Source organism: Apostichopus japonicus, chromosome 16 (assembly GCF_037975245.1).
Source record: "Apostichopus japonicus isolate 1M-3 chromosome 16, ASM3797524v1, whole genome shotgun sequence".
In the NCBI taxonomy this organism is placed as follows: Eukaryota; Metazoa; Echinodermata; class Holothuroidea; order Aspidochirotida; family Stichopodidae; genus Apostichopus; species Apostichopus japonicus.
The window spans coordinates 18,966,393-18,993,610 of NC_092576.1; the positions used below are offsets into that span (position 1 = coordinate 18,966,393).

Consider the following 27,218-nt stretch of genomic DNA (forward strand, 5'->3'; position numbering starts at 1 on the left):
CTTGGAAGAAATAAATGCCATAGGATCTCTGATGCTGCTTGAAATGTTTGGGTCCAAGAGTTTGTATAAGAAGGTTTGAAGAAACTTCTATGTCAGCTTGCAATGTCACTGGAATTCACTATCGAAAATATACACCCCCTTAGGCATTGAAGACTCGCCCCAATCCACGTGCGGCCATCTCAAAAGTTAACTTTTTGTTGCTTGCAAGTGACGTGTTGTTCGTGTAGCTACAAAATGCAGACAGTACAGTAATAAAATGTGATACGTTTTTATCTTTAGCTGGACCTGAGATGTCCATCGCTGTAACGTTTATACACTGTGCTGTGGGTATTCACTGCAGCTGTATGTACTGACTGTATACTAGTGTCTAATTACTGACGGTAGCAAGCTGTGTGTGTATTTTCTGGGATCGATGGTGGTGCCTAACACTTCTGTAACACCCCAGTCAAAACTAGGTCAGATTACCGGCATTAGACATTTCTTTTTGCGCGAGTCTTTACACCCTTTAAAGCAAACACCTATTGCTTACAGTAGGGATGGTTGTGGCAGAGCATGGCTCTCGAGAAGAACATAGGCCTGGGATGGTGTTAGGTGGGTGCCTCTGCACACTACAAAGGGCTGTGGCGTCATGTCCACATCGATAGTCCTTGCGTATTCTTCTATGTCAACATCCTCCTACAGTTATAAAAGAAAAGGTACAAGTTATTCCTGACTCTTACTGTAATTTATTCCTAACTGTGAGAGGGACATTTCAAATAAAAAAAAATGCAATGCAGAATATGACCGTGACACCTTTGTACTGAGTATTACTAACTTTAGTTAGACAGAACAAGAAAGAATGTAACTGCTGAGCACACACAGCTAACAGCATCTCTGACCAGATTCCAGAATAGACAAATTATGTGAACTTGGAATTTTCGTCACATGAAGCACGAGATATTTTCTCTCATAATAGCCATAAATTCACATTCATAACATAGGTGACCTTGCAACTTTACACAGATTCAGAATAATCTTTTGGTCATGATGCCCTTTTAGTATTTCATGTAGCAACTTTGAACATTCATACATTACAGTAATCTTACTAGTTTTTCCTCAACCAAATACTTAGACTCTGCAGTGAAGGTCAAGCGAGACATCAACATACCTAACAGTTTTGGTATGACACGGCTGGGATTAGACATCGAGCCCCCGCCTCCTAGATGGCTCTGACCACTCGTTTTTTTTTTCCATTATGTAGCTTATATAGGTGAGCGTGGGATATGATAAATATTTTGGTGGGGGTGGAGGAGGGGGGAGGTTTCCCAGCATTTCATGACAACAAAGTTCCCTGATGAATTTTCAAAATTCCCTGATGATTAGTTCAATCTATTTCTAGTGTGATATGTCTTTGCACATTTTGGACATGAGCCAATATGTAAGACTGACTGCTCTCTTGGGCCAATCAAATTCCCTAGCTTTTCCCTGATTTTTTAGGCATTTTCTCAAATTCCCTAACTTTCCCTGACTGGAAAAAGGGAAACTAATTTTCAAGGTTCTGCTCCCATTTTCCAGGATGGCTGGCAACCCTGCTAACCAATCTGCCCTCACAGACCCTACCCCCACACCCAGGAAAATAATTCTCAATGACCCCAGGTTTGAGGAACTATGATTTAATTGATGTGTCTGTTTATTCACCTCTCAAAAATGGATGATTTGTACAGTTTTTAGACCCTCTAATGTGGAGAAGTTTCTTAAAAGTTAGTCATGAAAGGGAAACACAAATAACATAAAGTTTATTACTAGTTGACTACATGATCTCTGTCAAATTAAATATACCTTATTTGTAATGGGAATCAGATCATGAAGCAATTCCATATTGAGATCACAAAATTCATTGATTCATGCATGATTCCAACAAATTTTACCTTTTTGAATAAACTTCTTACCGGCTGAACATTGATGAAGCTTTTCACGGATTGCTGTGCCAAGCTATGGCCCCCTTTACCCTTCACACCTCGTAGTACTATTGATAGCATGAAGACTGCAAGGTTCTTCTTTTGATCTGTGAATTAGAGAGTATCACACTACCAGTGATTGTAGGTAGGTACTTAAGTTTTATGGGTAATTTTTCTCAACAAAGGTTCAATAGTGCCATCCACAGCTTTTCATCCAGTTTTGGAGTGCTAACATAGGTTTCCCTGTTACTTATTTCCTTTTCACTGTTCCAGTTAGTGTGTATTACGTAAGATCATGTAACATTTCTCAAAAGAGCATTGCATGGACATAAATTGGAGCATGGTACCTGTAATGGGAATTTAAATATAAATATAAAACCTAGACATTTTGTAATTCCTTGGGGACCTTGGTACATTAAATTGGTTATTTACTCTTTTTTTTTAGGTAAGAACATTCATCACTATAAAATGTCTGATATATGTTTCTTCACATCATCAACAAAATTGCCTATCAATACTTGTGTGTGACAAATAATGGTCTGTACAAGTGATGATGGTAGATTTGAGGCTTTCAATCTCTCAATGAAAATTGCAGCAGGGTCATTACTGTACTTTGGTCATTTTCAAGATCTCTATCTTAAATGTCACCGCATGAATATGCATCATCGTCATTCTCAGTTTCTTCCATGAACATTGTTTTCATTTAGTTCAGATGGCAAACTATGTTTTGTGAGCAGATGCCTTTTGTAACCATAGCATGTTCCAAATTTTAATTTACAGTTTCCCTGACTACAAATAACATTTGACCTATGTTGAGCATTAATGCCATGGGCATGTTTCAAGTGAAAGAAATAAGTCCTAATGTTGCCATCTACAACCCTGAGACACTTGAAAATGTATATCCCATTTAGTTTCTTTAAAGTACCTTCTGTCACCAACCATTCAAAAATTTCATCCTGGTGCCAATCTTTGGTATGAGCTCCTTTATAGTACCTTCATGATTCATCCAACAAGGACAACGCAGCATTGTCTATCTCATTCTCTGAAATAACAACAACAAAAAACTAGCATTCAAAGAAAATAGCATAAAGTTTTAAAATCAAAACAGTGCCAAAAATATGGAGGGGAGAATTCCTTAAAGAAAATTGTTGCACCTTCGTCAAGTAGTGATTTCTTATGTTTTTACTGTAAGCAGATAGAGTCTTAAAATCTACATGGTTGTATGTGGTTATCGTGAAGAAAGTTACAACCGTTTTTGTTACCCAAATGACACAGTTTGGGCCAAAAATGGTTTATTCAAAGAACTACATTACTCTCCATGACACCCTACTAAATGGAAATGTTTTTTTCATTTCTTGACAATGATACATGATTACCACGGGTCAGATATTTGGCTGTGAGCCAGCAAAGTGATGATATATATAATATAAATCAATGCAAAATTACCAAACAATTTTTTTATTATGCCACACAACTTGGTTAACCAAACCAAAAGGTCATCGAAAGTTCATTAATTATGGTTTTAATATTTTGGATAAATGCATACACCTAGCCTTAGCCCCTTCAAGTTTCATCATTCAATTCATTTATACCTGAAAAAGGAAATGATAGAAGGAAGAGACATATTTTTACATGTCAAAATCTTGTCTTTCTGTTCACATAGTCTCGGGCCTACAGATACGCCTACTGTACCAGCTTTGTGGAAATTTTGCAGACGTAGGATCTACTGTACACTTAAAGTTAAACCATATATTTATGAATATTGTGAGGCTGAGCCACAATAAAAATCAACATTTGTAATACTAAGGCAAGGTATAAATTAGTAGTTTCTTGTCCTGCCTGCATCCTTTGCCCACTGGGTCAATTTCCTTCCCTTTTTTTATAATTTTCAAATTTGAACAACCAATTTACCCAAATTTTTACCACAGAAATTCCCCTTCTGATCACACTCTCTGTAGGTTAATTGCCTGCACCCTCACTTTTTCTGAACAGTTAGGAAAAGAAACTATTTTATTTGTAAAAATGTGATCAATATGGCCCAGGCAATACTAGCATTTATTTAAGCTATATTTGTAATATATGACACAACTATATTTGTAATAGTAAGTAATATATGACACTCAAACTAGGAAGTTTTCCAAAACAATTTTCTGCAAGCTAGTATGAAGTTGACAAAGTAAGGCCTATCCTTAGTGACATCTTAATAGTTTTCTTAACTTTGTTCAGAAAACAGAAAAATGTGAGCCTAGGACTGGTCAAGTGTCATCAACATTACTTATCCCACGCCAAACACAAGCATAACATTATACCTCAATAGCCTAACGTATACGCAAAACGCGCTCTATCTTGTGCAGCAGAGTTAGGCCTAGCCTACGCAAGGGCTAGTCTGGGCTACGAACACAATATGTACTGTTGACCTAACGTTTGGAAATTGCCAAGTCTGTAGACGGACACAGCTTAACGTTAGGCTATGCCAAGTAATACTAGCCAATCCGTTTGGGGGTATGAATACTATAACTTCAAATGATTCCTTCAAGTCTTCTACCCCCCAACTTCGTTAAAGTGTCAGCACATCACCATCATCAACCGGGGACGAGGAAGACATAATTTAAAATATACTCATGAATGTACCCAAGAATATTCTACTGCAATTCGATCGTATGTACCGTATCTAGTAGAAGTGTGCTGTTATCACGTCGCAACGCGCAACATGCCCTCACTGGTACTCCAGCGTAGTTAGTATACGAATGTACGTTCGCATTGATCACATTGCAGTTCGAATTGTACGACAATATTTTGGCGGGAACATTGCCCAGACGTTGGGCAAATGGACTCGTATATTTACAGGATAAACATTGGATAATTGTTTCCAACACCATTTTACCCATCATGGTTAAAGAATTAACCAACATTTGCTTAAAACATCTCTACCCAACAAATTTTTGCCCAACGTTTTAAGAGTGTACAAGAGCAAAAGATATATTCACACATTTTACACAGTACGTATTCAATTGCATCTTGCAAATAACGTCCTAGTATTTTGAAGAATATTGCCACAATGTGAACGTATTGTGACGTAGTTTCATAGTTGTTTGATACACCCGAACAATGATGTTGACAAAGTGAAACTGGTTTAATGGAGAATTTCCTTAGCCGAGCGAGCTTTATCTTCATTATTTGATCTGAACTACGAAACACTACATGACTAGCTAAGTATACAGATAACTGTTTGATGGAGGCAAATCCTGGTTGTGGTTTGCTGCTCTCTAGAAGGGTGTTTGGGGTACAGGCGTGGGTCAGGGAGGGGGCTGTGACTAGTGTATACTCCAACCACGTCTCAAATTTACACTAACTTAAAAGTAGCTATAATTACTTATTAGAACAACTGCGCGGTTAGACTTATTTATGTATAACCCTTATTTATATTCGACGAATGTGTCATAACATGCATACTTGGGCGTCTTTTTTTTCTAAGAAGAACGCCAGGAATCCGCTACATGCGCCCGACCATTCAGCTAACCCCCTCAACAAATTCCCGGTCTCAGTGTAAATTTATCGACGAATAAAATGAATTATGAATTTTATTCTACACATGTAACCGAAAATGGAACCGATATAGTGGTTTAATATAAGACATCAGTTTTAGTTTCTCCAAATACTACAGTTGATTTACTATAAAAGTGAAATGGTAATTACCGTGGAATGCATGTTGAGAGGGGATCGTGACTGAATATGTATAATAAATGGCAATAACTATTCAGACAAAATAATTCAAGTGACGAAACGCTCGGTATTCCTGAGTTTCTTGAGAAAAATCAGTCATATTGTTAAGAACTCATTCTCTGGCATTCACCGAAGTAACAAACATGAACCAGAATGACAGATATCACTCATACCGGGTTTGGTGATATTATTTACTTCTTTAATGTCAGCGATCTCCATGAAATTAAACTTGTCAAACATAAGATTTAGTCCGCTTTTAGTCTGTCAGCATCACCTCTGTTATCGCAAACTTAAAACAAAATACGTTTCGATAGCATATCAAGGATAATTGAGATGTAATACTCTGAAAGTCATTTCCAGATGGTTTAGTGCATTATTGAAACGTCATTCTACTGTGAACACTGTTTCTATATTGAGCAAGCTTAATGCTAACATTCCGCAAACAAATCAACGAGAAAATCAGTTGCAAATTTATATCTATTTATAACAATCTGACAGAGTGTAAAACAAAATCAGCTTCAAACTCTCTAGCTCTCTCTCTTAATTACTTACCATTACCTTCACAGTATCAACTAACGTTTAAGTCAAACACATGTGTACAAAGTAAGATGAATCCTTAATCATAACGGAGTTGTCATAGAAAATTTAAAATGAGATAAATATTGGACACTTTCAATCTACGAAGATAGTTAATCGTCTCTGTATTCTAATTCTTAAGTATTAGAAGAGATTGCGGTAATGAAATCACGTCAACACACTAACGTTACACCAGAACAAGACAGCTCCCTGAAAAAGTCATATATCTATATCGATGGATAAATAGGCACACAGAAAGACGGGTGGACACACGGACAGAACAGACAGAATTACTTTAATCTTGAGCATAATGTCTACTTACTGTGTTGGGAGTAGCTGCCGTACTCACACCTAACTTATTACGGATTTTAGGCCAAGACGGTAGGGCGGAAACTAGAGAGCCGGGAGTGGGGAGGGGGTGGGGGATGGAAGTAAGTGCTGAAGTGACGGTGGTGGAATGAAGAAACACTTGATGAGCTAATATCCTTGAATCATAATCAAACATATTCTCTCCGCTAGGCTATTTCATAAGCAATATTAATTCTAGTTAATAACAATCATAAGAAAAGTGATGTAATGGATTGAAAATGTCTCTTACAATGTCTTGCATATCTTTGCCTACCACATTTTTACTTTTCTTATACATTGCGTTGGCTTTCTGGAAATATATCTTGCGTACAAGTCGGTAGTTTCGATATGAAACATGGCGTACATGACACCATAATGCCGCTATGGGTAAACTCCTGTTACTACGTCACATTGAATACCAACTCCGCTCGAGCAGTCAAATTGAAATTCAATTTAAAGGTGGACAAGCTGTCAAAAATAAAATGGAAAGAATAGTACACGGGTATAAAAAAATCTGCGAAAATCATACCACGTTTATTGAAAGTAGATTTAGAAGATGAAAGTATTTAACACTTATATATATCGTGCAGGCTCTCTCTTGTTTTCTCTTCCCAGGCCTGTAACAATAACGGACATATCTGACAGCCAACCCCCCCCCTTCTGCCCATGCAGATTAATGACATCCCCCCCCCCCCAAACAGCTCATTACGACAATCATGTGTACGACAATTTACAACCTACATGACATAGGTATTGTGCCAATCCTTAAATTGCTGGTGCCCATATTACTCCTGACTAAGGGCCAACTATATCTATACCCGATACCATTCACACGAAGATATATTTCCTAAAATATCTTACCAAGCATAATCAGTAAACGGAAGTACTCTATTCGATTAAGCCCAAAAGGTTTCTTAGTTTACTTCCTTTCACATTTTTTACCTATTTGCAGTTATATTGTTTTGTTCACCTTGTTATACCGTGTGATGAAACAAAATAAATAATAAAACAGATAATAAAAATGAAGTCATAATCCTCAACGGATGAACGGATTTATCTAATACTAGAGAGCTTACTGTCATACCACTTTGGATATAACCGATTTTCCGAGATCATGATTTTAAACCCTACCTCATTTATTACTTGCTAGATTTTTATTTTCCTTCACTTTCTCTTTGATATTCCTTTCCTTAATTTCAAGATAGAACTTTAACAGTATGTAAAATAAGACCAATACCAGTATTAGATGTGGATTAAACAAATCATATTTGATTTTCATCATTTGCAAAATTCATATCAATTACAGAAAATAAGCATCGAAATAATAAAGGCTATTATTAAAATTCGAAGCCTATCAATATGTAAAGGAAAATTAAACCTGTATATTACATCTCGCTAAAGGACTCCAATCCAAGAAGGCCTTGCCAATTTTCAACCTGGTTGCCATATTCTATAATCATATTGTAGTACAAGTCCCATTTCTCATACAGGTGATCCTCATGCTCAGGCAAAAGCACTGAAAATTTTTGTTTTATCTGACAGAGCAAGGGCAAATAGAATACTTAAATGTGCGTAAGATTATTCTTTTTTTTTATCCTCAGCTCTTACTCACTCACTCAGTCCTATAACTGTGAAGTCGTCGGGGAGACATGACTGTTGAAGCTGACATCGTCCTCCATTCAGATCTGTTAACAGCAGTGGCGAGCAGGTCAGGCATGTCCAAGCCAGTCCAGTCCTTCACGTTGTCGGACCAGCTTCAGATCCTCAGCTAGGATCCATTAAAAAACACTCTCACTGAATTTGTAAAAGTCTGGTTCCATGCATCTCTACAAACACTATTGTATTGTTGGAGCTGGATATGGTAAATCCAACTGCTTGATACCTTTGGCTAGTTTAATAACATTTAAAAAACATCTGGGAAAGAAAAGTAAGTATTTAACATTTATTGACACATGTTTTTGAAAATATCTCAGAATACAGCTCAAAAATGTTTTTTTTTCCATATTTTTTTTAATATGGTGGGAAAATTTGAAGTGCCAAATTCAAGTTTTAACATTTGTATCATCATAACTGAACAAAAGCATATATTTATGGAATAATTTATCTTGTATCCCTGTAACAAGATGATAGACAAGTTTATAGTTTTGTACACAATTGCAAGAATGCAGAGCAACCATATGCACATTAAACCATAGCACTGAATGGCAAAGACACCATATTTAAAAAAAAAAAAAAAACTTTGTACAAACTGTAAACCTTGATGATACCGCTTGTATCTGTATCTTTTTTCCACACTCAGCATCAGCAACCTTTCTTAAAATCCTAGCTATATCCTAGAATAAAGCAAGATTTGTATCCAGAAATAACATTTTTTTAGGTACCCCAACTCTTAAATCTTCCTAGCTGGTTGGAACCTAGGCTTTTAGCCAGCTAACCGCAAACATGTCTTGTACATGTGCCACGACGGCACGGTAACAATATAGACGCTATGACTAAGGACACTATGGCACTACATACTGTCCTCACAGAATATTGTTTGTTTACTGATAAAGCAGTATTGTCCTAGGGGACACTATGACAGTTGGTTTTAAGTAATGAGCCTAAACGTAATGGATTGGACTCAAATTGCACATATCATCAATAAGTTACAGAATTCTGATGTTCTAAGGAATAAGGAGGGTAGCTGTTGAACAAACTTAATTAATGCCTTGGTTAGATTGAGAGATGAAGCCCACTGGAAACCAATGCTTATGTTACAGTATTAGAAGTTCCAATGTGAAAATTGAACATCCACTTTGATATTTTTAACATATTAAAAGAAATAATTCAGTTAAATGATGCCTATGTAATCATGGTAGTATTGAAAATAGATTTCAGTATCACAGTCCTCTATGAGATGAACACATTACTTGGTAGAACCCACAGAAGATTATATTACTTGACTACAGATGACAAAAAGTAGAGATATGGTGAGCAGTGTTTGTGTTCAACATTCAAGAGACATTTCAATAGGGCAGGAAAAGAAAACTAGTCACTTCAACACAACAACTAAAGTTGTCTATACTATGGCTAATGACAATTAAGCCGAGGGATATTACAACATAAACATGCTTACATTACACAAGGGAGATTATGGATCTTCAGAAAAGGAAACAAATCAACAACTGCTGCTGCTAACGCTGCCTTAATGAAGGAGCTTGGCCTGTAAATTAAAAAGGAAATAGATAAAATGTTGACAACAATACAGCAAATGTATCCTATCTATTGACAATTGAAACAATCCTTTCATAAACATCACCATATTAAATAATTGTTATCATAAATTATATTAAAAATATCTCTTGGTTTCCAGTGAACTTGAAAATAAGGTACAGCCACTAATCAGTGTTTATATTAGAAGGGTCTGCTATACCCAAATATATCAAGATGAATAGATGCCTTAAACTAGCTATACTCCCTTATCTCCATAATGATCAACCATAACTAGTACACATTTCCACGAGAATGTGTCGATCCTGTTTTGAACATAATGTCTTGCAAGAGATGCTTCCCATGACTTTCCTTCCTCTGGAAGACTGGCCTAGAATAGCTTCAGCATCATAAACATAAAATATGAAAAGAGTGGGAATGGGCCAGTATGTAAACCAGCAAATAAAATGTATTTGATGCATAGAATGTTAATACTACTGACACCTATAGAATGAATGGTGGAGTTGCAGTATGGTACCATAAATCACCAACCCATATGCATTTACTTCTGCCAGTCAATACATTTTATTTTTTTTTATTTTCTATACTAAACTTTTTTCTGCATGAAACCCAATTAGCAAAACAAGGGGGGGGGGGCGCTTTAGTGTTTGGTATATTGTTACACGAAGCTGCAATCAACCAGGACATACGATATAAAATTCTTCTAATGGCTACAGTGCACCTATTAAATAAGTATGGTATCGATCTAAGCAGTTTAAGTGTTCATGTTATTTACTAAAGAAGCAATTTGGCACCATTAAAACATGACTATTAATAGATAAGCTGTGCAACTATAGCATCCGTGTGAACAGCACCAGAACATTATACATTAGGAATGGCACCATGTAATTACTGTCAAATTTTATTTTCTTTAATGCTGAATATTCATAATCCTGTCAGAGAGGAGCAATCATTTTCAATTATAATTTACACATTCTGTGGTGATGAATATTGAAGGATTAAATGACACAATAGTAGAAAACAAAATTCGAAAGGAATTACAATCAGCTTTGCGGCTACTTGGCATGAACGACTTCTGAAAAAGCCATATATTTCGGTTCGGATGGACCGTCTTTTGCTAGTAGCAGTGGCAGGGACTGACACAATTCACATATGGCATTATAGCCAGATATGGTACAGTATATTACATTACATATGAAAATACCAGATTTAGATTTTTATATGCAGGTCAGATTTGCCTTTTGAGCAGGCAAGGTTTGAAATTTTGATATCCCTCTGTACTATTCGAGCATTTGCCCAGTGATAAAAACACATGCATATAAGCACTTTAATTTCAACAATGATAAACAATTCTATTGCCCTAGGATAATTGGCAGCTGCTACTTGCAGCTTATTTTGTTGTCTTTTATACATCAGGCTTAAGGCTCTGACTAAACCAACCTAAAGTTTGCTGGACAAGAATATCTAAAAGCTAGTTGTATTCCAGTCCACTGCTCTTTTAATGATCACTTCGAGTCCTCGCAGGGAGAGGTATCACTTCCAGAACTACTGTACAGTAGTTCATTTATAAGGAAAGTTTAGGGATAATATCTGGTATTCGCAACAAACCTTTTTTTGCATTCAAAACATACACCAGACCTTGCTTTCATCAACACAAAAAGTAGCTTCAACCACTATATAACATGATAATAACTACTTTTCATAAAAAGCAATACAATATCCTTTACTTACAAAGTGGATTCGTTTCTGTCTTTTAAAGGGATATGGTGAATGAAAGGGTGAATAAGAAAACCTTCAAGTGATGTGTCTGCATCTGATTCAATAATCAAGGTATCAACACTAGTACATGAATCTCCAGTAGTAGAAACATCATCTGCATCTGAGAGAGATGATACATCTGGTATCTCATCTTGATTTAGAGGAAATTGGAAGACCACTTTACTCTGAAACTGGGAGAAAATTAATTTAAAATTAGGTAAGTTATGACTAAATAACTAATTCACCTGCAGTGGTACAACTGATGCTGTGTCTATAGAAAAGTGATGCGAGTCGAAATGTAACGGATCTGTCATTCCCATTACGATTCTTCAAGCAAGTCACAGGACGGTAGTCAAACAACTGTTTAGGACGAACAGTTTCAATTAGGTATGTTTTGTTTTCCCTGGTATATGTCTGGTAATGTCTCTGGAAGCCTATCGTCTTGAATAAGTTCAGAACAATATAAATATCAGGCATTTTTTAGAAGGACCCATTGCACAAATACCGGGCAATCGTCATTCCACAAGGTAACAACTGCAGTTTCTTCTCTAACTTCATAACCATGAATCTTGGATGCTCCAACAAAAGTTATCTCTTCTTTTAAACCAACGGTAAGTTTTGCAGCAACTTTTTCAGCTGCCATCATGTCTAAAATTTATCCTACTCTTGACAGGGTGAATATTTGCTCCTGGTTTAACTATATGTCTTGATTTTCAAGATGATGTTCCTAAAGAAATGTGTAACACTGGGCCATTTGGTATTTAACTGCCAGTGTTTAGCAATGTTCTCAAAACGCATTGAGGTGTACTGATTGAAAGGTCCAAGGAATCGCAATGATCTTGGATAGTGTGTAAGAAAATGTTGTTTTGGAGTAAGCTTCTGATCTGGAAACAATTGGCAAAATAGTTGGTGATGATCTCTGATCAAAGATTTCAGAACATATGTTGCAGAGAGGCTCAAACTGGGACTCATTATTATCTTAAAAATATCAATCAACAGCAGATACAACTCCCATGCTAAATCCAATCATTATGGGTAAACTGAAAGCTAGGCACATCATCTGTGAAGCACTTTGTCCACTTGCTTTCCAGGGTTTGAAAGAGATGTTTGTTTCAAAGGACTAGGCTTGTTTGACTGATCAGTGAAGCCATAGTTAAAACATGAAATTCTACCATAAAGTTCCTCCAATGTAAACTTTTTTTGCCTTCACCGGCACTTCACCGTGCTGTTGATACTTTTTTTTAACAGAATGTCATGTCGATATGTAACGAGGACATTCGGATCTGCTTTAGCTGAAAATATCGCATTCATAACTCCTGGTTGTTCCAGACATTTTTTAAGTGAAATTGCCAAAGGAAGGTACTGAAATGTCTTTTTTTCTTGTTCTCGAATTGGAGCTCCTGTTTTGTTATTTATTTTAGACTTGAATCAGTAGCCTAAAAGCTTTTGTTCAGGTTCATCATATGCCCCAAGTTGCATTAAAAGTTTCCTCTGTTGGTATTCTGTTCTCGTTTCCCTTGCATTGGCAAAAATATTGTGAAAGTCTTGCTTATCCTCTTCCTTTCTCAATAGCATGGGCTGCTGGTTAGTTAATAATCGAGTAATTTGCATTTCAATATGATCAACTACATTTTCAATTAGGTCCTGTACACCAACAACAATTATTCCCACTAATGATGAAGGAATAGTGAGGACTTAGGTCAGGCTGTGAATATAGCAGATGATTTAGCTATGTTGATATCATTTTCCATTGATTCTTCATCATCTTCTTCTGCCTCATCATGTGCTCTTACTTCCATTGGAATGGGACTGATCCTTTCTGGCTTTGGTCCCCCTGGTCATTAGTTTGTTCTTTATTACCCAACTTAAGATGCCATTTGTAGCCTTCAATTGAAAAAAAAATAGTGCAGTGCAACAAGCTTGAACACAAATAACTTTGCTTGAGTTTTTTTAGTTAATTCCATGGTTATGCTTCAAATGGAAATATAAGCATTTGATTCCACCTTCAGTTCTTTTAAGACATTTAAAGCATGTACCATCCATTGCTGATATACAGGACCGAGTACTCACCTCCTTCTTCCAACCTGCCTGAAATTTTAGTCTGTCACCAATCTTTGGTATCATATCCCTTATGTTATCGTCTTTAAGCAAAAGAAGTGCAGTTCAATTCTCTGAGGTTTATAAGAAAGGAATAAATCATCAGCATACATACACTATCTACAAATATCACCATATATGAAATATGAAGAAATTCCGACTTATGGTTGTCAAGTACTGCAATTTGATAAGTTTGAATTTTAATATTAATAATAATAATAATTATAAATATAACAATTGCAATACACATCAGCATGTGTAAGCTATCTGCCAATATCACCATACCAAGATGGAAAAAATCTGGCATATGGTTGTCAAGTTATTGCAATTTGAAAATGTTGATGTTTGATCCTGTGACCTCTATTTATATTCATGATATGACCCAAAAAACAATTAGGTTTATCTACTCACTATGCGTCAGTAACTATGGAGATGATCAATCTCTTGTTGAGTTATCGTGCAAACATTCTCAAAAATATCCTGCTAAATATGTATGATACCAATCAAAATAAAAAAGTTTGTGGTGTCACATTGACCTATATTTAGCCTAACTGTTATAAGTGTGTGGATAATTAAACAGGTCTTACTAAGCCTAGCCTAGCATAGCCAAGTGTAGACAGCAGGTCGAAGTTTTTGTATTCGGACTTGAATGATATCACATTTTCATTAATAATTAGGCTCATATCGTTTACACTAATAACACAATATGGTGAAGAAACACGAAAAAGATTCATAACATTTAACATCGACTAAACCACTGTGTTATACTCAGAAGCGGTTTAGTAGTATAATGTTACTGTTAGTAGTACATTATATCAGTAATACTAGGCCTACGGCAGAAATAGCTTAGCCCAAGGCCTACACTAGTGCTGTACTAGTAACGTTAGTAATGACGTCAGCCTAGTATAAGCCTAACGTTGGCCTATGAGCCTAACGTTATACTGTCACTGAGTGTCTCAGTTCTTACATAAGATCATACTTTTCAACTGTGTTAAGCAACACTTACCGATAAACGTTTCATGTAGAGACTCGACCCCGTATTTTTTTTCAAAAAAAATCAAGACAGCACCGTCTTCGATATCTGCCATGGCGTTAGCTGCAATCTTAGTTACTAAACCACCCTGTCAGGGATCGTACTATGCATGACGTATAATGTAGTGCGTGTTATAGATGCTACACTGACGTACGTACTGTTAACATAGATAAATGCGATGAAATCCTATAGGATTATAATGCATGGCTATTTACACATGCTGTGAGCCATACATGTACTAACAATGCTACCCTATAGGCACGGTATATACACGGTCATCTCTTACGGTAAATATTATACTGTAAATTGCGTGATATAATGTTACATGTAAGGACGTCCAGAGCTTGTTTACGGTCAATTTCACATTAGCAATGTCCGGCCATGGTCCGACACAGCTATCGACAGAATATAACGTTCGCAGAATGAGCCATTTGTACCTTACACAGAGGCAGGGTCATACATGTGGACTCATGGGCATGAGATACTCCGGGTGCTGAAACATCTTTCCGCGTGGATCTCAAAAATTGATCTACAGTCTGCGGCGTTTTACGTCGGTTCTTTTACTCGGAAATCTAAAAAAGCCGATGCTTTTGTTGGATGAGGTATAACTGCAACCTCCAACAACACAGAATTGTGGCATTTCGGGGGAATAATATTCGGGGGAGTAATATCGTTGATGTTTTTGGCAGCTCAAGTATACAACTTTACACACTAAAAGTATTGTTGTGAGTGAGGTATACAAACATTGACGTCACATGGTCACCTGATGTCTTCGGAATGTTTCAGGAATGTCTGAAACAGGTTTCATAAAAAGCTGACTTTTCTCCCATTTTTCACGTATTTAACGTCCGAAATTGGTAAAGTTAATTACAGCAATGTAATTGGAGTGAGTTAAGGATTACATACATGGTGGGATGTTATGTTCATCGAAAAGTCTCCATAGTTGGTCTTTAACATTTGTCTGGTTATGAAATATAATCATTTGTCTATCACCTTTGCGATGTTCCTACGTTCCCTGAATAACACACAATATCGGGATATGATTACGGAACAGTTACAAGATAACAGTATATTGCCAATTCAATCAATTGATATTTTTATGCAAATATTATCGATGGGACTATAGTTTGATCATTAATTCTGGTCGGAAGAGTAATGGTTAGAATAAAATTATGACTCATAATAAAGTTAATGAAGTCATATCAATAGGACAATTTTCAACGTAGTAAGTAGATATTAAAATATTCCCCTAACATGCAATAGGATATATAATCAGTGTTTAGCGTTTAACGTTTCCTTTTGGGTGACAGTAACAAACGATACCACACATGGGTTTATTCTTGAACGATACGCCAGCCAAATATTGTCTACATGGCAATGGGAACAACAGCAATGCATATAACATGAAATTAATTGTTGTTTCACGTGGCGTAAAGAATATATATTCTTATAAAATATATAGGTACCTCCACATGTACCACATTTAGTAGGTGAACCAACATAATAACAAAATATAACCAGGGGATCAATATTAATATGGGCAATCTCTGTCAACACTATAACATCAAGTGAAAGATTATCGAGGTGGTCATTAATTGTAACTTATTACTAGGTTCTAGAGTCTGACAGTTGCATAGGCTTTCTCGGCCTTGTCAAATAATGCGCGATAACGTGTCAATTATAGTACTATGTTGTAGCTTAATAAAAATAAACCGTACCCAATGCCGCGGTTATTTTAGTCTTTCAACTAATCTTTCGTGAAATCGACAGAACGGAATTTTGGCGTGGCTTTTGGTAACAGCCTCTCTTGGCCAAGCCGCGCCCTATCGTAAAGAATGATAGTTAAGTTACGTGAGATAACTATGTGAGCTGAGTGCACATTGTCATGGGAACCACACGTCTGTGTGTTTGGATACTTACATATATCAGTTTAGAAGCATCGATGTCTGATGTTTTGACATGTATTGTGTGCGCCGTATGATTCAAAACTATCCAACTTGACATCGTTATGTTCATATTGAGATCGTAGTAACAGAATCGATATGTCCAAAACGAAATGGAATTTTCAAAAGCAATATTCAATGCAAAGATTTATGTTTTGAAATGTAGATTTCATATTGAATATGTCAATTTTTTTTTTCTCGATATGTCGATGTTACCCTGAACATAACCATGACTGGATAGTTTGGGAACAAACGGCGCTCCGTACATTTTAAATGCACATCTTAAGCAGCATCTCTAAGGTCTTTATACAGCATCCGTAATCCTATCATACCGAGGTACACTAAGCTTAATCTAAACAGTTAAAAAAAAAAAAGATGAGAACGTTATTAACCAACGTTTATAGCTGTTCCACCATTATATACCGACAATCTATACATAAATACTTGGTCACAAAATTCAAAGATATCTTTCTGTTATAACTTTTTTTAACGTAACAAAAAGTAGGTTATACATTTCAAGTGGGAGGAGTTCCATTATTTCACGAAATATTGACATAACTGAACTGATCAATTTTAATTCCTCAAAAATAAACTCTTTTTGTAAATGGTTTTGAGTTTATTTATAAAAACACTACATAACAGCAATATCGAGAAAGTAATTCTTAAAGCAGATCGGAAAAAAAAGTAACTTGGTGGTTTGTCATTACTTTTATATAGCTAGTAATCAACATCTTAACGAAAATTAAATATTCTCCGGAAAATCCGACAAACTTATTTTTATTGATGATGGAAATTATTGGGATAATTAAGCTTAATTGAGAACCTTAAGGATAAGAAAACGTCTAGTTTTTGAGAACAAAATTTAACTTAGTTTGAAATTACATAAGATCGCAACGCATTCATTTTTCTAAACATATAACTTTGAAAACTTATCGTAATAAATGAATTGGTGGTGTTATTATGACCTATTTATCAAGCCAGTGATTTTTGTCAGTAACTGACATCCTCTTGATGTCTTACCCTAATGGCCTTCCTACTTCCTCACCCCTTCCACCCGCTCCCCCCCCCAAGTAATAATAATACGAACAAGTTTCCAAAACTAGTTTGAGACTTGTTGTGTAAATGAGATGGAAACAACATTAATGCACAATGTTAGTCATTGAACAAATGTTCGGACAAACCTGGATAAAACTTACCATATGAACAAATATCGTCAGCAGGCTTCAGTGGAATTTAGTATATATAGAATTAAGAGTAACACTTAATATTACAGAGGTATATTGACTGGATTAACATAATCAATAATCTCATGTGGCTTGTTAGGAATGAATCAAACTTTCTACTCTACCTAAAGTATCGTATGATAACTAAAGAAATTAAGAGTCATTCGATGAATATTATCAAGTGATATACTCCTATTACATAATATTTTAATAATAGACTACAAATCGTATGTATGCTGTCAATATACCGAGAAGCTACTGGAAGCAATACAGTAAATACATATTTGCAAACATCCAGTTTGTGGCTTAACAGGATCTAGTAAATTAATATTGAAACAATTTCTGAGGGTAGATTAAAGTTACGTAGTAAAGAAATGTCGTTAAACATATAATGGGTGGATTAAAGTGATTTCTACAACTAGATTAATATTTTTGGACATGCTATGTATGACTTAAAGTAACAGAGTAAACAAATATCACTTAACATACACTCTGTGAATTAAAGTGATATAGAATCTCGTTCTAACCATAAATGTCTTCGCTCTTTTATATTGTTTATAATTTACCAGTCAGTTTTCCCGAGTTAATTTACTTGTTTTTTAAATAATCCAAATGATTTTTTCAAGCAATATAGAAAACCTATGGAACTTACCGTTTATGCAAAATGATTTCCTTCTTAAAGGAGTTACATATATTTTATTATTTATCATACTCTTTTCAACATTTACTTCGTTTTTGGTACCCACTATTTTAGTCAAATCTAAAACTTTAATCAAGTTATACTTATTACACCAAGTTTGTAAAATGCACGTGTTAGTCCACAATTATTAGTGCATTGTTTGATCCAATAAGTGATAATTTTACAAGCAGACGATTAACATACGATATTCAATTGATCATCTAACAAGTCTTGTTAACATAGGTTTCTCTTCACTGATTTCAGCTACATTACAAATCTTGTCTCGCATAGAGAGAAAGAAAAATAGATTATTGTAATGCTATCGCCGTCTTTGTTTATATCATAAAATAATTAAGCCCATACTTTATATTATTGTTTCTTCTTTAATTTCTACAGTAGCTTGGATCATGGTAGATGGATACATGGCATACACAGGTTTCTGTGGCCAACCACAAGTTGGATTCTCTCTGATTGTACTCTCTGTCACTGGAAAGACAAATGAGTGTCAAAATAGATGGCGTCATCACCAACATAACTAAGGAAGGAATGTTTCAGCCATTGGTGTCATGATTGTTAATAGTCTCAAGGTCGAAAGAAGGTTACATATCCGTGATTGCTACAGCTTTCATTATCTGGCTCTAGAAATACTCTCAAGGTGATAAACAATACGGTGGCTTACGTGGCTTCCAGGTGAATGGCAAGATAAGTGAGTGCTTACCATCATTGAGGATTCATAATGATAAATAGACAGAGCTGAAATCATTAAATAATGTTCAGGGATATATTCCTAATGTAGGTTATTGCATTTTTTATAACTACGATTTTTAAAGTTTTGTAATAATATTACAATATTGCAAATGGCTTGACTTTACTTGAAGGGTACGATATGTCAATCAGTATAAAGTATGAACTATGTGTTTAGTCGTATGGTGTTAACCTAGTAATAAATCTTGTTATGACATCAAATGTTGACTATTCTAATCTTACTACAACAAATAAGTGACAATAGTATTCATTGGTTGGATCATACTTTTCGAGATGACGGAATGAGTAAGAATTGTTGGTGTTATGCTTTTTCGTGTCCAAAAAAATTAACAAACTTTTTTACCCCATTTTATTACTTATAGTAAGTGCTTATTTTATCGGAAGCTTTATGAAAGAAATTAGACGTTGAGATCAATGATGTTGCTCATTATACAAAATCTTTGACCAGCTTGACCAAATTAAATTGTGTCATTGCACTTTTAATGTTTTCCTTTTAAATTAATTTACAACAAAAAAACATGTTTGCCACAAATGTCCATGGCAATAGTGAAAGATCATGACGCTCATGAGTTATATTCCCGTGACCAGTTAAACTCACTTTGATAGACCGATAGTGCATTGTTCATTACTACATCAAGTAGAAGTTAGATAATATAGACTGCAAACATTCAAATTGAACGTATGCCTCATTTATTTCGATGGTTCATTATATTGTTTTGTGTTTTGTTTAATCTATATACAGTGTCGGATTGTCTGTGCAGACTTATCAATTGACAGTTTAGGCAATAAAATGCAATTCAGAAAGAGAGATTATTTAGAAGTTTATTTAAAATAATTCTCCTTTACTTTTGTTTTCTTAAGCAAGTCATTTGCGAGAGAGGGGTGAAGGGGTTGGGAGGAAGGAAAAAGAAAGTATCCACTGCTTGGCACTTGTTTGTTAATACAAAGGTTCAGCTGGTTTAGCATTGTCGAGGAGTGTAAAGGGATATCTATAGTATTGACCAAAAAAAAAGTGTACCAATTTTATCAGACCGTTTCACATGCAATATAGATAACTACGATAAGCAAATTGGATGTAACGTGAACTCTGCATGACTTAAAATATATCGTGACGTACTATTCGTCAATTGGAGAAACATTAAAGGGTTGTTACCATCCATTCAATTATGATGTAGAAATAATGAGTCAGTCTATCAATTGTAATCTGTTGATAAAAGAATGTTGGAATCAACCGGCAGGGAACTAATGAGTACGGGACACCACGGTTCAATGAAACGCCAGGTGTCTTTAGATCCACGCTTCTGTAGATCCTTAAAAAATACTTCAGGTTCTTGGCGACTACGTTGCGTTAGATAGTGTAAAACTGCCTACACCCCCTTTCATTTCACGGTCTAGTTGGTCATAAGAACCTACGCTAGTCTGTCCTACTATTAACAGTACACTCTATTCACCTAATAGCTGCAATTATGTTTCACCACGAGGAACATGCTATAAGTTCATGTTTCTCGGGCCCTCCCTTAAAATTACTTCAGGTTCTTGGCGACTACGTTGCGTTAGATAGTGTAAAAACGCCTACACCCCCTTTCATTCTAACTCAAAATTTGCCGGCAGACCGATAATAAGCGGAAATGGATCACCGACCGAAAAAATATCGGAACTTGTGGACTATTTTTTGCTTCCTATTGTATTAAAACAAAGCACCTATGTGAAAGACACAAATCACATTCTGAAAATTTTGGAAGCCACCCGTTACCATAAACAGTAGTACTTGCTACACTCTATGTCGTCGCCAAGTATACCAATACTCCCCAAGAGGAGGCTTTAGATATATGTCAAGAAGTCTATGAAAAGGCGGAAAAGAGTGAATATGGAATAAATAAAATATCTTCCATATCCATGTGCAAACTAATTGAACTTATCTTAACAAGAAACTGTTTCGAGTTCAATAACCAATTCTATCTACAAAAGATCGGTTGCGCTATGGGCAGCCAAGCGTCTCCGGAAATCTGTGATATCGTCATGAATAGACTTGAAAACCAGATTTTACTGACAGATAATAAAATCTTAAAATGGCTCCGCTATAGAGATGACATTCTATTGCTTTACAACGGTTCACATCAGGAACTTGAGCAACTAGTAAACAGGCTGAATGAAATTCACCGCTTCTTAAAATTTACGGTAGAAATATCACACACCGAGGTAACATACCTAGATTTGAAAATCTTCAAAGGTCCAAGGTTCGATACCAATGGGTTATTAGACACCAAAGTCTACACCAAACCCACGGAAACCTTCCAATACCTCGACAGAAACTCTGCACAACTACTTGACACTTTTAAAGGCTTCATTAAAGGGGCAGTAATACGATACGCACGTCTCTGTAACAATGAGACTGATTTCTTACAGAAAAAAGAACGCGTTCACAGAGAAACTGTTACTCCGTAACTATAAAGAAAGAGGAAATTGCCTCAGCCACGAAAGGCATAACATTTGAAAACCGTGGGGAATACCTCACTACCAAATCTAAACAAACGGAACCACCACTGATGTGCAAGCTTACCTATAAACCCCATATCAAAACCACGCATATGAAAAAAGCACCTTTGAAACATTGACACTTAATCTCGCAACACGCGGAATTATCCAAACTGTTTCCAAAAGAACCGATTCTAGCCTACAAAAGGGCCCAAAATCTCAAAGATTTACTTCTCAACTCAAGATTTCGTACTAACGAAGAATCAGCTGACTCTCAAGGTTCACACGAAGCTCTTTTAGATACTCTTATAGCTGCACTATGAGTCCATAAAAACCCGTGCACAGAAAATAGATGCATTTTGAGAACGAGACGCCGAGGCCGAATATAAAATATTCAAAGGCTACTACTGATGAAGCTCCTCCTTTTGAGTTTGAGAGCAGAAACCGGTCTAGTTGGTCATAAGAACCTACACTAGTCTCTCCTACTATTAACAGTACACTCAATTCACCTAATAGGTGCAATTATGTTTCGCCATGAGGAGCATGCTATAAGTTCATGTTCCTCGGGCCCTCCCTTAAAAATACTTCAGGTTCTTGGCGACTACGTTGCGTTAGATAGTGTAAAATTACCTACACCCCTTTTCATTACAAACTGATCAATAGTAACTTACTGTCCTATGTTAATATATATTTACCTAAAATTTATAGATATTTCAGAACTTCAAAGGGGTGTACAACACCGATGGCAAGGACAGAGGACAACAAATATAGTTTAAAACTAAATAAAAAGCGAAAAAGGTCAGTTGAAAATATAAAAAAACAGTACAATGAACTTGCAAACAAAACTATGAACTTAGCATTCAATGCACACTGTCTGATCTAGGGTATTAACGTACAGGGCTCAAATAATACGCCATTGTGTGCAATACAGTATGTAACTTGAAACAACTGCACGGGAAGTTCGCATCGTTTCCTGAAAAATTTGATAACCTTTATCCATCCGGCAATCCAATATTATCACTTTAAGAGTAATACATGTGTTGCTTATATAATATCTCATGATTAGTTGAAAAAATAGAAACCGGACACTTCCGAACATCCTGTGATCAGCTCTGTACAATCAAACGAGTAGAGCAAACATCCTGTATACCAAATTGTATGACCTGTACAACAGACAATAAAATACATAGAATTAAACCGGCAGTAGTGATAAGCATGTAGAATTTGAGTATGTATTATGATATGCCTAGATATGGTAAATTATGGAGGGATAGACTTAACGACAATAACATTAGTGATAATGACAGACCTTGGCAATGACTGGAATGTTATATACTGCCAGCGTCTTAATCTGGATATTTTCTTTAAGTCGGCAAAAACACTTAGAATATATCGAGATGATTTACTATTAAACTTTGCATACGTAGTTACATTATACAATGCTGAATAAACGATGTAATGCCGATCTACAAACTGACTTCATAAAATGTTGCGTTAGGCCTTTTTTTATCATGATCAACTTTATTTTGTTAGATGTGTATAGCAGTACAGCGATCAAAGAGAACTATCGATCTATTACCTGGAGTCTACAGTCATAACTGGAATTTAGTCTTACTAAAATTCACGTGATAAGATGAGCTGCGGTAGTAACAAGTCGATTTTAAACACACTAAACCAAGAAAACTAAGTAAACAAATATGTATTAATTAGTCGAGTCCATTGGTACAGGCGCAGAATCCCCAGATGTAAAAACAATTATGGCCCAAGGGTGGACTGTGTGCAAACATTTTAAGGAATAAATAACATTTACAGGTATGCCTTAAAACCCAGCATTGCAAGTACGTGCTGACGAAATTTCCAAACGTACTGAAATTTGCTATGCCTATACGGCTACTACTCGCAGTGTGATAAAAAAATCAACGGTTGAGGAGTTTGCCTGCAAGTAAGGACGTCGCTGGGTTGATATTTCAACGCAGACGATCATTTTCTACAAAAAAAAAATCTAGAATTCTCGATATCAAAAGAATATAAAAAGATATTAGTTAAACAAACAACAATTTAACAGATGGAAACAATCTTACGGTAAAAAAAAAAATCCAAATTTTAAATATGAAAGTAACATCTTATCTCTATTTATGCCGGTGACTGAGACGTTAGATTTCGTCTATTGTCTATTCATTGAAATCAGTAAAGCATGACCATAGCTCTACTGGCTCTGTCTCCGTAATATGCAGAGTGGGCGGAGCTTGAGTCTGCTTGCAGGACCAGCGTAAAAAAAAAAAAAAAAAAAAAACAATCCGACCAATCTGAACAGTACGTTAATGCACCATATGGTTGACCACTGGTCATTATGACTTACTGACCAATCATATGGCTGATTTGTGGTTTATGAAAGCTGATATTACTTGTGTGTGAACTTTTAAAAGGAAAGTAATATGTGATAAACTATTTTTATAGTTCAATCTCAAACAGATTTAACCATCAAAAGCTACTTGAATTTCTTCCGGACGAACTTTCCAGATGAGACAGTTCCACCAAAAACGCACATCCTGGAAGACCATGTTATACACGTCATCACAACAAGCACATCATGGAAGACTATACCCTTTATCACATCATGGAAATACTGGAAGACCTTGTTATACCATTCATCACAGCATGCACATCCTGGAAGACCACGCTATACCCTTCATGGCAAAAAACACACTGAACTAGGCTTGTTAGGTAAAAAAGGGTCGAGTCATGCATGGCTGAACAAAACCAGATTTAATATCCGCAGGCTGAAGAATAATCTTGCCATCTTAAACTCCACCATGGTCACACACTGGTCCAGACTAAGACAGGAGCCTGCAGGCATCATTTATCCAGAAGTGTCTATGCAAACAAAATAAATGCAATGACTACCACTCGTCATGTGTATGCACTAATCAGTGGAATACTTGTTTGGTCATGTCTGTTCTACAGTAGGCCAATATTACTCTTTGTGATATCCAAGCAGCATCCATTCAGATTTGCATTACTGTCTTTACATGTATGCCGACATCATCCTAAAATAATAACAAATCTGGAGCCAGAGACTCATGCAGATTGGATTTTTTGTTCTCATGGCTTCAAATTTAGTAAATATTTGGTCAATTTATCTAGCTTATAAATCCATTTGGGTGGAAAGGTGAGTGGAGGTGAGTTCACCCTGTTTGATTTAAACCCTAAATCCACAATGATTCTGTGATATCCACCATGTATTATTATACCATCATATGTACATGTCACTACACTGCTTTAATGCTTACAAACACACCTCGAAATATACTTCATCTTTCATGTGTTCTCATACATTACTTACTTGAGTGAACACGACAGATTCCCTAATGTTGTTCACTCCAAATCAAATCCTCACCCGTCTCTCCCCCACCTCACCCTCCCTCAGCCAAAAATATAAGGTCACCTCAAGTTTCGATCCCACACAGAAGCATGATATTCCCCTACATGTAAGGCTTGCCATCTTTAAATTTGCTTTTCGTCTTATTTGCATATTTCTTGTCTACTACATCTGATTTACAACTACGCTTAACTGAGAGCCGCTCAGATCTGTTATATGCCTATGGTATCTTGGTTGGTGGCATGGCCTTATTTGTCTCACATGGGTTAAGTTTAGGCTTAGCGATTGTGAGAAATGCAACGAGAACATGGTCGTGGTAATTCTACTAAGACTTATGTTGGGCCATCTGATGTCGGCCTAGGCCAGAGGTTGGATTACGAAACTCGTGCTAAGTATCTTATATACGTTACAAAACCTAAAAGCCTAGGGTCAGCTTAGTGCTTTGTTGCTGATTTTCGATTTCATTTTTGAAAGTACATGTTTATAGTCGGCGCCATAAAATTAACTGATGAAAGCTAACAATTATGTCATATTACTTCTCTTTGGCTTTAATCTTTTATTGGATTCTACCGCAATAAATGGTCACTCGAAACTATATTCATGAAACGTTTATCCCTTCATAAATGTCAATCGAGCAACTAAAAATTAGATATCTCATATTCATGATGAAAATAACCGTCTCTATTAGTTAGAAGTGATAATACGTACGTACGTAATAGTTTCAGTTATGATTTTATTCTCGGGGTAAAAGTGCGTGAGGAGAAACGATACAAAAAAAAAGCAAAAATGGATTCCTTGGGAGAAATAATTTATGTTTCTACAAATCGTTTTGTATTTCCACCGTTTTTACATGAAAATGAATAATTTATCATTTCTTCGATTACGCTGCACTTAAGACCGGCGTCTATGGGTATATGGGTATACAATAATGCAATTTTACACACAACTTCAACGTTCCAAACGCATTCATTTCAACATTCTCCTTATAAATTACAAAACGTATTACGAAATTGCTCCAAAATATATCTATATGATCTCATATTTCATGCAACCAATGTAAACTTCCGCGCAATTAACTTCTCAAATCAGGACCTCTATGTAAAATATCTTTTAACGGCGACAGAGCGTTTACATTGTAGCTGCGTAATTTAACACCGCTACTGTTTCGGTCCATTGTTAGCGCCCCCAATTACCATTGTGGTATCGCTAGTTCGAACTTACACCACTTCGACGTTCGACTTCGACCGCTCAACACGACGAGCTATCAACGACGTTATTCGCCTACATTAAAGGCATTAAAGACTCGCCCAACCGCGTGCGGCCATCTGAAAAAAAGTTAACTTTCTGTTGCTTGCAAGTGAATACTGCAGCTGTATGTACTGACTGGACACTAGTGTCTAATTACATACGGTAGCAAGCTGTGTGTGTATTTTCTGGGATCGATGGTGGTGGTTAACACTTCTGTTACACCTCATTAGAAACTAGGTCAAATTACCGGCATTAGACGTTTCTTTTTGCGCAAGTCTTCACACCCTTTAGTCGCCTTTTTATTACTTTCGACCGAATAATTCTTATCAACTTGGGAAACGTTACTATCCGACCGCTATAGATACATTTTATTGGAACCGCATTCCTTTATTTCGTTACATTAACTTTTGTATTATTGTGAAGGATCTAAACATACTTTTAATTATGGATGGATCCTGTATTTTCTATAAGGTTATTCGCAACGGACCGAACCAGTAGACCGGAGTTATTTTTGCTCTGCTAGACGAACTGGTGAGTAATAATTTCGTTTAAATTAGTTACCGCCAACACATCCCCGAAACTTTAGAATACTTTGCCTATTAATATTCGCAACACCCTCTCAATAACTAACTTCAAATATAAACTCGAAACTTATTATTGTGTTATTTTTTTCGGTGTTCTCTGTCCTGTGTGTATTTTATGTTAATTTGTTCATATGTTCATCGTACAGCGCTAAGAACTTATCATCATCATCGTCATCGTCATCGACATCGTCATTGTCATCGTCATTATCAATATTAATATCATCAACATTATTATAATGA

General features: G+C 36.0%; 2 protein-coding genes and 1 long non-coding RNA gene across 3 annotated transcripts in view; 1 reads left to right on the top strand and 2 right to left on the bottom strand.

Moving 5' to 3' along the window:
* The window catches only part of LOC139982753 (uncharacterized), a 162,779-nt gene that overhangs the window by 70,885 nt on the left and 64,676 nt on the right, over positions 1-27,218 (bottom strand). The window lies entirely within an intron of this gene.
* On the bottom strand, positions 503-4,441 carry LOC139983531 (uncharacterized). The gene is made up of 3 exons (XR_011798727.1): positions 2,863-4,441; positions 1,929-2,044; positions 503-675 (listed from the first exon to the last, which is right to left on the bottom strand). It is a non-coding gene; the product is annotated as an uncharacterized lncRNA (long non-coding RNA).
* The window catches only part of LOC139982742 (uncharacterized), a 101,970-nt gene continuing 101,069 nt past the window's right edge, over positions 26,318-27,218 (top strand). The window contains exon 1 of the mRNA XM_071995818.1: positions 26,318-26,925. The gene's annotated coding sequence lies outside the window, so the exon portion shown is untranslated. The remainder of the gene's footprint in view (positions 26,926-27,218) is intronic.